This window comes from Erythrolamprus reginae, chromosome 2, assembly GCF_031021105.1.
Source record: "Erythrolamprus reginae isolate rEryReg1 chromosome 2, rEryReg1.hap1, whole genome shotgun sequence".
Lineage (NCBI taxonomy): Eukaryota > Metazoa > Chordata > Lepidosauria > Squamata > Dipsadidae > Erythrolamprus > Erythrolamprus reginae.
The window spans coordinates 156,154,939-156,169,439 of record NC_091951.1 but is presented as its reverse complement, the minus strand read 5'-3'; positions in this window follow the sequence as shown (position 1 = coordinate 156,169,439).

Here is a 14,501-nt window from a genome sequence, read left to right as displayed (position 1 = left end):
GCTTCTTAAGTAAAGTCTTCAAAAGTCTCGCCTTCCAGGGAAAGAATAAAAATATTAGCGTATTAACCACTTTACTGTGTGGCCTAAAAAGAACGGGCATTCTCCAAAGCAGCTCATCATGCATTTATTATGTACAGTATTTCCCAACCTTGGCTACTTGAAGATATCTGGACTTCAACTCCCAGAATTCCTCAGCCAGCATTTGCTGTCTGGGGAATTCTGGGAGTTGAAGTCCAGATATCTTCAAGTGGCCAAGGTTGGGAAACACTGATGTATGCTACTATACACAGAACAGACCTGTACAAATCAAAATGATTTAACAAAACTAATAAAAGGAATAAGCATAAACGGTATTTGGCTATTTTTTATGAAAATCTGAGCACTTTTCATATCAGTACAATCCTTTTCTGCCTTGCATAAAAATGATGAATATGTGAAACCGGTGTGATACATATTGCAACATACTGCATACTTTCAAGGTAAAGAGATCCCTGTGGATTTTGCTTATTATTTATTTATTTATTTATTACTTAGATTTGTATGCCGCCCCTCTCCGAAGACTCGGGGCGGCTCACAACACGTGGAAACAAATCATAAATAATCTAAACAGATTTAAAATATTTAACGATTTAAAAAAGACCCCATATACTAACAGACATACACTCAGGCATACCATATATAAATTAAACATGCCCAGGGGAAGATGTTTCAGTTCCCCCATGCCTGACGGCAAAGGTGGGTTTTAAGGAGTTTTCGGAAGGCAGGAAGAGTAGGGGCAGTCCTAATCTCCGGGGGGAGTTGGTTCTCTAGTCATTGCCAGTTCTGGGAGTGATGGTGTTCATCTCCATTCCTTTTTTTATTTTATGCAAAAAGTTTTTTATATATATACACTGCTCAAAAAAATAAAGGGAACACTTAAACAACAGAATATAACTCCAAATATTCATTGAGAATATTTCATTCATTCACGTCTAGGATGTGTTATTTGAGTGTTCCCGTTATTTTTTTTGAGCAGTATACATACAAAAACAAACATAAACAAAACAAAAACATTGGGTGATGGGTGGCAGTCCTGTTTGTTATTTTCTATAATGATATTTCTATATTATAATTTAATATTTTAATACTATATGCATTTTATTTTACATAGGTCTTACATCAGTATCTCTTTTATTGTTATATTCAACCAATCCTCTCTTTTTTCCCGTTATTTAAGTTAGCTCATCTCCATTTCAAGGCCATTGAGCCAACTTTCCGGAGACATTTCAATGGTCATTATTTTCCCACCAAAATGGTACCTATTTGCATGCTTTCATACTGCTAGGTTGGCAGGAGCTAGCCCTATTATATGGTGCTCGGCTATCAAACCTGGGCTGCCAGCTTTTCCCGATAACCAAAAGATTTGCACTTCCCCCACCCTCCTCACCTTCTGTAAAAGTTTAAAGACCTATCTGTACCGCTAGGCTTGGAGCCATTAGACCCTATCCCCCTGGCCGATAAGTGTAGTATGTCTTGCTGTGTGAATGGGAATGAATGATTTTATATGTTATTAGAGTTTTTAAAGTTTTTTAGCTATATTAATTGGATTTTTTAGATATGTACAGTGGTACGGCTATCTATGAACGCTTCTACTTATGAACTTTTCTAGATAAGAACCGGGTGTTCAAAAAATGTTTGCCTCTTCTCAAGAACCATTTTCCACTTACAAACCCGAGCCTCCCAAACTGTAATCGGAAAAGGCAGGGAGAAGCCTCCATGGGGCCTCTCTAGGAATCTCCTGAGAGGAAACAGGGCCAGAAAAGGTGGGGAGAAGCCTCCGTGGGGCCTCTCTAGGAATCTCCTGGGAGGAAAAAGGGCCCCCACCCTCCCTGTGGTTTCCCCAATCGCAAGCATTATTTGCTTTTACATTGATTCCTATGGGAAAAAATGTTTCTTCTTACAAACTTTTTTACTTAAGAACCTGGTCACAGAACGAATTAAATTCGCAAGTAGAGTTACTGTATATTGTTTATTGTTTTGATATGTTGTGAGCCGTCCCAAGTCCTCGGAGAGGGGTGGCATAGAAATCCAATAAATAAATAAATAATATTGGCTAAGATTGCATACTGTATTCTAAACATAAATTATTTGTTGGTAGTTAAATGTAAAGTACAGTAATATAGTTTTCTGAATAGGCCATAATGGTTTTGTATCTACTATTAAGCAATCTGAGTTGGTTCATACATTGTACTAATAGTACTAAAAAACAAAATACCATGGTACCGAACATTCTTCTAACTAAATTAAATTAGCTAGCGGTACCTGAACACTCTCGTAAGTGGATCACAAGCTTCCTAACAGACAGGGTGCAGCAAGTGAGGCTAGGCAAAATCACATCATATACCTGTACAGTTAGCACAGCCCTCCCCTTAAGGCTGTGTACTCTCACCACTTCTTTATATATACCAATGACTGCATCTCAAACGATCCTTCTGTTAAACTACTGAGGTTTGCAGATAATACAACAGTGATTGGTCTCATTTAAGACAACTATGAAGCCACATACAGACGGGAGGTTGAACAACTAGCCTCGTGGTATGACCGGAACAATATGGAATACACTCAAACTATAGAAATTGTAGTAGACTTTAGGAGAAACCCTCCTATTCTACCACCTCTTACAATACTAGACAATACAATATCAACAATAGAGACCTTCAGATTTCTAGCTTCTATCATATCTCAAGACCTAAAATGGTCACCTAACATCAAATGTTATCAAAAAAGCACAACAAAGAATGTTCTTTCTGCGCCAATTCAGGAAACTCAAGCTGCTCAATGAGCTGCTAATATACTTCTACAGAGGAATTATTTGTCTTCTGCACCTCTATAACTGTCTGGTTTGGTTCTGTATCCCAACTGCTTTGGTCGCGTAGATGGATGATCTCTAGCGGGCCCGGGACAGGGGTTTATCCTCTGTCCTGGTGCTTCTTGACCTCTCAGCGGCTTTCAATACCATCGACCATGGTATCCTTCTGCACCGGCTGGAGGGGTTACTCCCTTGTGGGGTGCCTCAGGGATTGGTCCTCTCCCCCCTGCTATTCAATATCTACATGAAACCGCTGGGTGAGATCATCCAGGGGCATGGGATGAGGTATCATCAGTACGCTGATGATACCCAGCTGTACATCTCCACCCCATGTCCAGTCAATGAAGCAGTGGATGTGATGTGCCGGCGCCTGGAAGCTGTTAGGGTCTGGATGGGTGTCAACAGACTCAAACTCAATCCTGATAAAACGGAGTGGCTGTGGGTTTTGCCTCCCAGGGACAATTCCATCTGTCTGTCCCTAACCCTGGGGGGGATTATTGACTCCCTCAGAGAGGGTCTGCAAGTTGGGCGTCCTCCTCGTTCCACAGCTCACATTAGAGAACCATCTTTCAGCTGTGGTGAGGGGGGCGTTTGCCCAGGTTCGCCTGGTGCACCAGTTGCGGCCCTGTCTGGACCGGGACTCACTGCTCACAGTCACTCATGCCCTCATCACCTCGAGGTTAGACTACTGTAATGCTCTCTACATGGGGCTACCTCTGAAGAATGTTCGGAAACTTCAGATCGTGCAGAATGCAGCTGCGAGAGCAATCATGGGCTTCCTTAGGTATGCCCATGTTACACCAACACTCCACAGTCTGCATTGGTTGCCGATCAGTTTCCGGTCACAATTCAAAGTGTTGGTTATGACCTATAAAGCCCTTCATGGCATCGGACCAGAATATCTCCAAGACCGCCTTCTGCCGCACAAATCCCTGTGACCGATTAGGTCCCACAGAGTTGGCCTTCTCCAGGTCCCGTCAACTAAACAATGTCGTTTGGCGGGACCCAGGGGAAGAGCCTTCTCTGTGGCGGTCCCGACCCTCTGGAACCATCTCCCTCTGGAGATTAGAACTGCCCCCACCCTCCTTGCCTTTCATAAACTCCTTAAAACCCACCTCTGCTGTCAGGCATGGGGGAATTGAGACATCTCCCCCGGGCCTATACAGTTTATGCATGGTATGTTTGTGTGTATGTTTGCTTTTTAATAAGGGTTTTTTTGGTGATTTTTAAATTATTAGATTTGTTCTACATTGTTTTATTGTTGTTGTGAGCCGCCCCGAGTTTGCGGAGAGGGGCGGCATACAAATCTAATAAATAAGAAGAAGAAGAAGAAAGACAGACAGACTTCAAAGGATAATCAGAACTGTAGGGGGAAAAAACAATTACTGCCAACCTGCCTTCCATTGAGGACCTGTATATTGCATGAGTCAAAAAAAGGGCGGTGAAAATATTAACTGCCCCCTCGCATCCTGGACATAAATTGTTTCAACTCCTACCCTCAAAATGACGCTATAGAGCACTGCACACCAAGACAAGTAGACACAAGAACAGTTTTCCCCCAAATGCCATTACTGTACTTTGCTAAACAAATAATTCCCTGACCACTGTTGAACTATTCACTAAGATTGCATTACTATTACTCTTCTCATCATTCCTATCACGCATCTCCTCCCACTTATGACTGTATGGCTGTAACTTGTTGCTTGTATCCTTACGATTTATATTAATAAGATTGTTTCCTGATTGCTTATTTGTACCCTATGACAATCATTAATCTTAATTCTTGAGAAATGTATCTTTTCTTTTATGTACACTGAGCATATGCACCAAAGAGAAATTCTTTGTGTCCTATCACACTTCACCAATAACAAATTCTATTGTATACTAAAAAACAGTTCTATAGTTTATTCCAGTGTGAATTCAAGCACTAAGTTACCAAATCCAGACATATTTTAGTTTTTTGTCTCAAGAGAATATTTTCTTAGGATAACTATAAATTATTTATGAACATTCTGCATTTTCAAATTCTGTTCCTGTAAAATTTTATATATTAGACACAACTATATAAGATAGTTCAACAGTTATGTGGTTCATGAGATGGTGAAATTAACAGCTGTGCGTGTGGTATTGCAATAACTGTTAATAAAACATGGGGTTTTTTTAACAAACAGTTTAACTACAGTGGTCAACTGACAACTCTGAAGATTGCAACAACCATAAATGGGAAACATTTGTGCAATATTTTAGAACACACATGCTTTTAAATTTGTTTATTGATTATTTGTACCCTATGAGTATCATTAATCTTAATTCTTGAGAAATGTATCTTTTCTTTTATGTACACTGAGCATATGCACCAAAGAGAAATTCTTTTTGTCCTATCACACTTGGCCAATAAAGAATTCTATTCTATTCTAAAAGACAGTTTTATAGTTTATTCCAGTGTGAATTCAGGCACTAAGTTACCAAATCCAGGCATATTTTAGTTTTTTGTCTCGAGAATATTTTCTTCAGGATAACTATAAATTATTTATGAACATTCTGTATTTTCAAATTCTGTTCCTGTAAAATTCTATATAAGATAGTTCAATATAAGATAGTTCAATAGTTATGTGGTTCATGAGATGGTGAAATTAACAGCTGTGCATGTGGTATTGCAATAACTGTTAATAAAACATGGGGAGGTTTTTTTTTAGCAAACAGTTTAACTACAGTGGTCAACTGACAACTCCAAAGATTGCAACAACCATAAATGTGAAACATTTGTGCAATATTTTAGAACACGCATGCTTTTAAATTTGGCCGTCTAAGTTAAATTTTCATCACTTGTAAAGTGTTACAGATGAAAACAGTCTTCTTTAAGCATTAAAAACTCTTATATGAAATTATAAATTATGTTACAGTAATTTGTATTGTCATTTGTACAGAAGTATGTACAGTAGGAAGCTTGGCTGTAGTCAGTTACTTGAATCATGATTGTCTCTGGCTTGTTTAAATCTATAATTTGTGGCTGGAATAATTTGACAGTGAAAAAATCCTTTGAAGGCAAAAGTATGACACACTTTTGAACAACCGAAAACAATTTTATCTGTAGAATAACAATGATGAGGTAATGCTGATGTTAACCATGTTAATCCACATTCAGAATGATTGACTTCAGTATTGTACTGTTTACAATATAAGAAAATAATCCAGGTATGGTAATTAAATGAGATTTTAGAAGATTCTATAATGAAAAAAGAGTCTTACTGTATTTTATTAAAATACAGGTATAAATCAATCTCATTGTAACTTATTCATGCTGCTATGTCAACAACTAAACTTTGTAACAGGAAAAAGATATTAATAGCCATAATTTGCATACAACTATCTTTTCTAGCAATGTGAATAGGTCACATTCTGTTATTTAAAGGTTTCTAGTTTTAACTAATAATTGAGAAACTGCAGTGCTGTATTTTTAAGTAGGCGTTCAAGGTTGAATGTCTTAAGTATTGCTTTTTAATTTTTAATATTCAGATGTAAACTCACCTCACAGCCAGGCTGCTGTAAGCAAGCAATATTAATTTAATAATAATTTATTAGATTTGTATGCCGCCCCTCTGATAGCTCTGTATAATTTATTTCACCATCAGCCCATCAATTAATGAAATTACATTAACAAAAATAATTAAAGTTTAAGGCATTGCCTTTTACCATGGAATGATATCACTATCCTTTTTATTAAAGCAAGTGATTAAAACCATTCTAAATCAAAATTGCTTGAGTCTCACACTGAACTAGTAAGTGAAGCATGCAAAGCTACAGAGAGTGAAAGTGGAAAGTGTAATGATCTTTTGAACTCAGGAAGTATGTTTCCGTCTATTGCAGAATCTATTTTAGTGTGCTAAAAGTTTCAAGTGATTTTTAAAAATTTTTGCTTAAAAACAATAAAAGAAATATGTCTTGTGGGACATCACTGCATAAATGCCCAACTAGTTTGGTTGTATCCATGGGAAGGTAATCATTTAATTTGATGCCACTTAACTCAGAGAATTTAAGTCAGTGAATGTTAGTACCAGTAAGCAACAGAGGATATTTTGGCTAGTGCCTCAGTAGCCTAATGTCAACAGTTATGACTGTAATGATAAATTAAAACTAATCAATTTAAGATCAAAAGTCCTGAAAATAGATTGGGGAGAAAACAGTATTTCCCTGTGTTCTTTGGGTCTGTATTATATTACTTCAGGCATTGATGAAGATCGAGATGGAAGTTAAGTCAAGATGGAAGAAAGTACTACAGTGATCCCTTGACTTTCGCGGGGGATACGTTCCAAGACCGCTTGTGAAAGTCAAATTTCCGCGAAGTAGAGATGCTCCCTTCCTTCCTTCCTCACCCTCCCTCCTCCATTCCTGGTTTTACTTACCCCCAGAACCCGCTGGGGTAATGGGGCGGCAAGCTGGTGGCTTTGCTGCGCTCGCTGCTGACGTCTGCCAAAGCCCACTGCAACATCGCCAAAAAGATTAACCTAATCTTACATAGCTTCTTCTCTGGTAATATCACACTACTAACCAAAGCATACAAAACATTCACCAGACCAATCCTTGAATACAACTGTCTGGAACCCACACTGCATATCAGGCATAAATACATTAGAAAGTGTCCAGAGATATTTTACGTGAAGAGCCCTCCACTCCTCTACCCGCAACAGTATACCTTATGCAACCAGACTTGAAATCGTGGGCTTAGAAAGCTTAGAACTACATCACCTTCAGCATGACCTAAGCATAGCTCATAAAATTATCTGCTACAATGTCCTTCCTGTCAACGACTTTTTCAGCTTCAACCATAACAATATATGAGCACATAACAGATACAAACTCAAAATGAACCAGTTCAAACTTGATTGTAGAAAATACGACTTTAGCAACAGAGTTGTTAATGCCTGGAACTCACTACCTGTCTCTGTGGTTTCATCACCAAACCCCCAAAACGTTACTCTTAGACTATCCACTATTGGGTGAGGCGTAATAAGTCCACCAGTGTGCCTACTGTCCCTGTCCTACTTTTTCCCTCTTGTTAGTACCCATCTCATGTATATAAACAGTGTTATATCTATGTATATTACCAATACATATTTGACAAAATAAATAAATAAAATAAAAAATGAAGTTACAACAGCACTGAAAAAATTATTTATGACTGTTTTTCATACTTATGAACCCCATGGTCACATAATCAAAATTCAGACACTTAGCAACTGACTTATATTTATGACTGTTGCATTGTCCCTGGGTCATGTGACCACCTTTTGTGACTTTCTGACATGGAAAGTCAAAGGGGAAGCCAAATTCACAACAACCATATTACTAACTGCAGGAATTCATTTAACAACCGTGGCAAGAAAAGTTGCAAAATGAGCAAAACTCAACAACTGCCTCACTTAGCAACAGGCATTTTGGGCTCAATTGTGGCCATCACTCAAGGACTACCTGTATTATATAGAAAAAGAATTGCTGCTTGCTGTTCAGTGACCAAATTAATGGAATGAATGAAAAGTAGCACAAGACGATTACAATTAACAGAAGCATTGCATAAGATACAATATCTGCATAACACAACACTGCATTATAAGATAGGAATGAAAAATATTTTAGCAAATATCACCTAATATCTTTGCTATCCCCATTATAATATTATTTTTTAGATTTGGCAATTCATGTACGATGCTAAAAAGGGCTGGAAGGATCCCGAATATTTTCACTATGATTTTTATAACTGGAGTATCAATAACTGATCACAGGAGTATGACAAGATTTCCTGGAAGACCCTCTACTTACTAAATATTATGGATCTTCTAATGGGCCTTCGTAATAGCAATAGCACTTACTGTAGCTTCACAATGTTTTATAGCCTTTTCTAAGTGGTTTATAGTGTCAGCATATTGCCCCCATAGTAGTACCTAGCAACAGAATACCTTTCTTTTGATGTTTATTGGACTCAACATTGGCTAGTTTTAGGCAGTAAGTGAAAATAGTGCTTTTTCTCAGAACCTTAAGATGAAGACAGAATGAATATTCCAGTAGAATGGATTTGGATTTTTGCACTTGACTGCTTACAACATCCATTAAAAGTTGTAGTAACATGATTGCTGTCTAATAACTCTGAGCATATTTTATGATAATTTATGAGCTCCTGTTCCAAACATACTGACAAAACACAAATCTTTTGCCTAGCCATGTGATCCTGTAAGCGTGCAGATAAATTAAATCCTGTTCACATCAGCTAAACTAAGTGAAAGTTAAAGGCTCTGTGATGAATTGTACAGCAAGCTTTGCTGTCGAGCGAATTAGAATTAAAGATGCTCACTTTAAAATTGCAGGATGTTAAATTCCTCCAGTGCTCTAATGCTTTTCTAATATGATCCACAGATATATGAGTTTTAATCAGGGTTTTAGAATTTTACTTTTTTTCCTGACTTCTTCTTATTGCTATTTGTAATTTTATATGATAATTTTATACTGTTGTAAGCCGCACTGAGTCCCTCGGGATTGGGCAGCATAGAAGTGAAATTAAGTAAATAAATAAGTGCAGTTTTTGGAACTGAGCTATTCTGTTCCATTTTATTCTAGTCCATTCCTTACGTATGGGGCAATGGCGGTAAAAGAAGAGGGAAAAACCTGTTAGGCTTGGTATTATAGAACACATCATCACAGTAAAGTCACCAGACACCCTTTCTGTAGATAACAGCCAAAAGGAATTCAGTTCAAAGTCCTTCTTAGTATAGGCCACAACAGATCAGCTAACAGCGCTTTAGCAAGTATACCGATTTTGCTTTATACTGAAGTTAAGGCAATCCCTGGCTTAGAAGTTACTAATTAACAAGAAAAGTGGTGTCTGAGCCTCAAAATGTCAGTGCAACAATATGAATGAGATTAGAGTTCAATTAAGAATACCATCACAGCTGACATATAGAAAAGAGAGAGAAGCTGTGACCCACTAAGTGGCCACTGGTGTTGTAACCCTACTGACCTGGGATTCAAGATCCCATGTTTGATTAGGAGCTTAGTTCATTTGGGGCTTGTTTAGACTGCTGCTCATGAAGAGATAAATGTGCAGGTTGCTTTACTGTAGGATACTTTAATAGGTTCCCCAGCATCAGAAATATTATTCAGCTTCAAGAAATTAATCATAATTTTTATTTGGAGCAGAGAAATATATCTTGATCAACAAGCATTTGCAAAGCAAACATGTTCTCCTTCCAAGAGTGCCATCATTCCCAGCACTTTTTTTTCCTTGTGAAAATCTAAACTAATTGTTCCTAAAATTGCTACTTCCTCCTTTCTGGGTAGACGTGCGCAAACCTGTTAGGTTAGAGCTTGGGGTTGGGGAGGGGAAAAAAGAAACTCAGAAAAGTCTGAGTTGGCTCCATGCAATTGGTTAAAATATCCTTCCCTTTTCTTGGGCATGGGTTGTGACACAAAAGGAGGAGGAAGATTGGACTTCCTGGGTTAATTGCTCCTGGAATCAAGCAGATCCCATAAAAGGAAGCCCAGAATGGATCAGATTGGCTTGTCAGCCTAGCCGAAGGGACATTGCGTCCTTAAACAGACAAAATAATAAACTTTGCTTCAGTAGCTAGCTCCTTCCCCATTGTGCTTTACTATTTACAAAAAATTAATAATATTCTTGTACTTAGCTCTTTAAGATTAATTCCCACCAGCCTAAGGGGTTTTTTTTTCACATGTTTTCATTGCAGATTGTGTTGTGCTGACATGAATCATACACAAAGAGGAAGTGGAAACCAGCTGGTCATCACAAAGCTGCTTAAATACTGTCAAATATGCCTGTCCCAGTCCTGCTGCTTGAATCGTTAGGTGACCCGCTGGTGATATGATGTTGGTGTCATGGGTACAGGTCCGTGGGTGCCACAATTTTTTTTGGGGGGGGGGGGGGTTTGGCTTTTTTTTTTTTACTGTTTTGAAGGTTTTTCCTGTTCTTCTGCCTGTAAAAGGGCCCTCCTGCCTTTCTGCGGGTTTAAATTGACCTTCATTCCTTTGCCCGAAGCACAGCTGATCAGCTCTTCAGCTGTGTTTCGGGCCTATTCCAGCTACTGCGCATATGCAGTAGCTAAATTGCATGATGGAATGCGCACAATCGGAGCATGTGCATGCCCACAAAACGTCACATTCCGAATCGGGTGGCAAATGTAAGTAGAACCCACCTCTGGCCTGTCCCCTAGCAAACTAAGGTATTCCTCAATTTTCTCATTTAGTACAGTTGGTTAGGTAAGCAGAGGATCCATGGTTTATTTATTTATTTTGTCCAATACACAATGAGGGTTTTAGTGGGTATATATCTATATACACTCATAGTAAAATATATCTAATAAATAATAGAAAAGAAGGTATAGTAATAGAACATATCAATGAAAGAATAGAAGAAGAGATATAGGAATAGAAGAAAGGTATAGGAGATTTAGGAGAGCTCATGCCAGACATGAATTAATATACCGTATTGCGTAGGCCTCCTATATCTGAGCTACAAATATGGGATCTTTGCATTTGGTTGACCCTTAGTTAAGAGAAAAGAGGGAAGTATTTTCTGTACCTCTGCTGCCATCTAGCTGTCATCCAGATTTTTCTAGTCAAGAGATAACAATGTGCAACACTCTTACATGTTAATCTTAAAATGGAGAATAGAGTTATATTGCTCATAAGTTATATTATCGATAGTTAGCTGAACCATTAACACTTTTTAAAATTGCCTCAGTTTATAAAAAACAAATGTATTTTTATTTGCACCCCACCTTTATTATTTTTCAAGTAAATCAAGGCAGTGAACATATCCGATACAAATTCTTCCTCCTGTTTCCTCCCCCCCCCCCAAAAAAATAATCCTATGAGATGGGTTGGGCTGACAAAGATGACTAGTGAAAAGTCATCCAGCTGTTTTTCATGACTAAGTGGTAACCTGAACTCAAGGCCTCCTGCTTTATAGCTTGGTGCCTTACACGAAACTGATTAAGAATGCATCAAACTGGCTCTCAAACAACATACATATAGTTTTTGTTCAATGATGTTCAATTGGGGTCAGAATTTCCATACCAAAGTAGTGCCGTCATAACGTGCAATGTTCCATGACTACATTGATTAGCAAGGGCAATCCTGGAAATCCCCATTGCCTTCATTAAGTGAGGATTGTGACCATTAAGTGAGGACCTCACATGATTGGGGCTTGCAAGTTCCTACTGACTCACAAGCAAAGTGAGTGGAGAACCTGACGGGAAATTGCAAGTCCTGGTTGCAACAAGCCATTTTGAGATGGGTCACAAACAGGCCAGTGCGTGTGTGAATGCTATGGAGTCTGTTCAGGCAGGGAAAGGAGGTACTGGGGCACAGCACAAATGCAGCAAGGCTGGAGGATATGCAACATGAGTATGGAAAGCCTTGGGGAGTAGGCAATGCATTGTGAGGGTGGCTGAGAGTTGTTTGCCTACCACAGTCCCACATTCACTATGCTGCTCAGGCTCCACAGGAGAAAAAGTTGCAGAAGCAGGAGTATCTGACCTATAAAGCCCTACATGGCATCGGACCAGAATATCTCCAGAACCGCCTTCTGCTGCACGAATCCCAGCGACCGATTAGGTCCCACAGAGTTGGCTTTCTCCGGGTCCTGTCGACAAAACAATAGCGTCTGGCGGGCCCCAAGGGAAGAGCCTTCTCTGTGGTGGCCCCAGCCCTTTGGAATCAACCTCCCCCAGGAGATCAGAACCACCCCTACGCTCTTTGCCTTTTGTAAGTTGTTATTATTACTATTATTTATTGGATTTGTATGCCGCCCCTCTCTGCAGACTCGGGGCGGCTAACAACAGCAGTAAAACAGTACAACAAAATCCAATACTAAAAAACAGTTAAAACCCCATTATATAAAAACCAATCATACATACAAACATACCATACATAAATTGTGAAGGCCTAGGGGGAAAGTGTATCTTAGTTCCCCCATGCCTGGCGGCAGAGGTGGGTTTTAAGCAGCTTACGAAAGGCAAGGAGAGTGGGGGCAATTCTAATCTCTGGGGGGAGTTGGTTCCAGAGGATCGGGGCCGCCACAGAGAAGGCTCTTCCTCTGGGTCCCGCCAAGCCACATTGTTTGGTTGACGGGACCCGGAGAAGACCCACTCTGTGGGACCTAACTGGTCGCTGGGATTCGTGCAGCAGAAGGTGGTCCCTGAGGTAATCTGACCCCGGTGCCATGAAGGGTTTTATAGGTCATAACCTATAAAGACCCACTTATGTCGCCAGACACGGGGGAATTGAGATACCTCAGACTTATATAGTATGATTGTGTTGTATGGTTTTAATGATAGGTTTTAGATGTTTTTAATATTAGATTTGTTACATTGTTTTCTTTTGTTGTTTTTTGTTTTTTTAAAAATATGTTTATTGAATATATACATTAAGAACAGTGTACAGAAAAGCAAAGGGGATATATCTAATGTACATTCTAGCAATCATAATTAACTTATCTAGTAAGCATAGGTGGGGGAGGAGGGAAGAAAAGGGGAGGGGAAATGGGGAGGAAGGGAGAGATACGAGATACGAGAGGGGGGGATAGAAGATTAGAGCGAAATAGAGTAGTAAAAAGAAGAATGTAGAGGGCCAGCATTAGAGCTGGGGCTTCAATGCTTTGCAACCTGTGGTTCAAAGATGTAGGTGGTGTAGATTTCCCTAAAGTTTTCTCCATACGTGTTTGATGTAGTTGTTAGTGCCAATAACTATCATTGATTTAAGGGTTCGTTCATTCAGTTTATTTATAATTCAAAATTTGTGTCGATCAATATTTACAGTTTGTTGTATCAATTTGGTGTTATGATTCATGTCGTGGGTTGTTAACTTTACAAGAAGTTTTTGTTGGATATTCTTGATGAGTAACTTTTAAGTAATTTCTTTTTTTTAACCAATGGTCCCATTTGTCCCATGCCTTGTAGAAATCTGTCTCATCCCTATTTTGCAGCTCCATTGTTAACTTGGACATTTCTGCGCATTCCATTATTTTGGGGTTTTTTCCTGTTTTCAGTATTGCACGTATAAAATCCTCACAGCTGCAATAATGTGAAGTATAATATATCTTTTTTCTTTATTAATATTTTGTCTTATGATTCCTAATAAAAATAATTCAGGTTTTACTTGGATGGTCTGGGAAATAATCTGATCTAGTATAGTTTTAATTTTATGCCAATATTTTTGGGTGGTTTCACATGTCCACCAGATGTGGCAATATGTGCCTGGTTTTTCCCTGCATTTCCAACATAGAGGTGGTAAGTTTGGATACATTTTTGCGAGTCTAGCTGGTGGCAGGTGCCATCTGTAAAACATTTTGTAATGATTTTCCTTATATGAAGTTGCTATCGTTAGATTTGTTACATTGTTATTATTTTGTTGTGAGCCGCTCCGAGTCTACAGAGAGGGGCGGCATATAAATCTAATAAATTATTATTATTATTATTATTATTATTATCATCATCATCATCATCATCATCATCTTATCAGGGCAATTTTCCCTGTTGGTTTCTCCACTGGCTTTACTGAAAACTGCCAGGGAAGGTTGCAACTAATAATCACTGGACTATGGGACGTAGCAGCTATTGTAAGTGCAAACTGGCTGCTAAACACA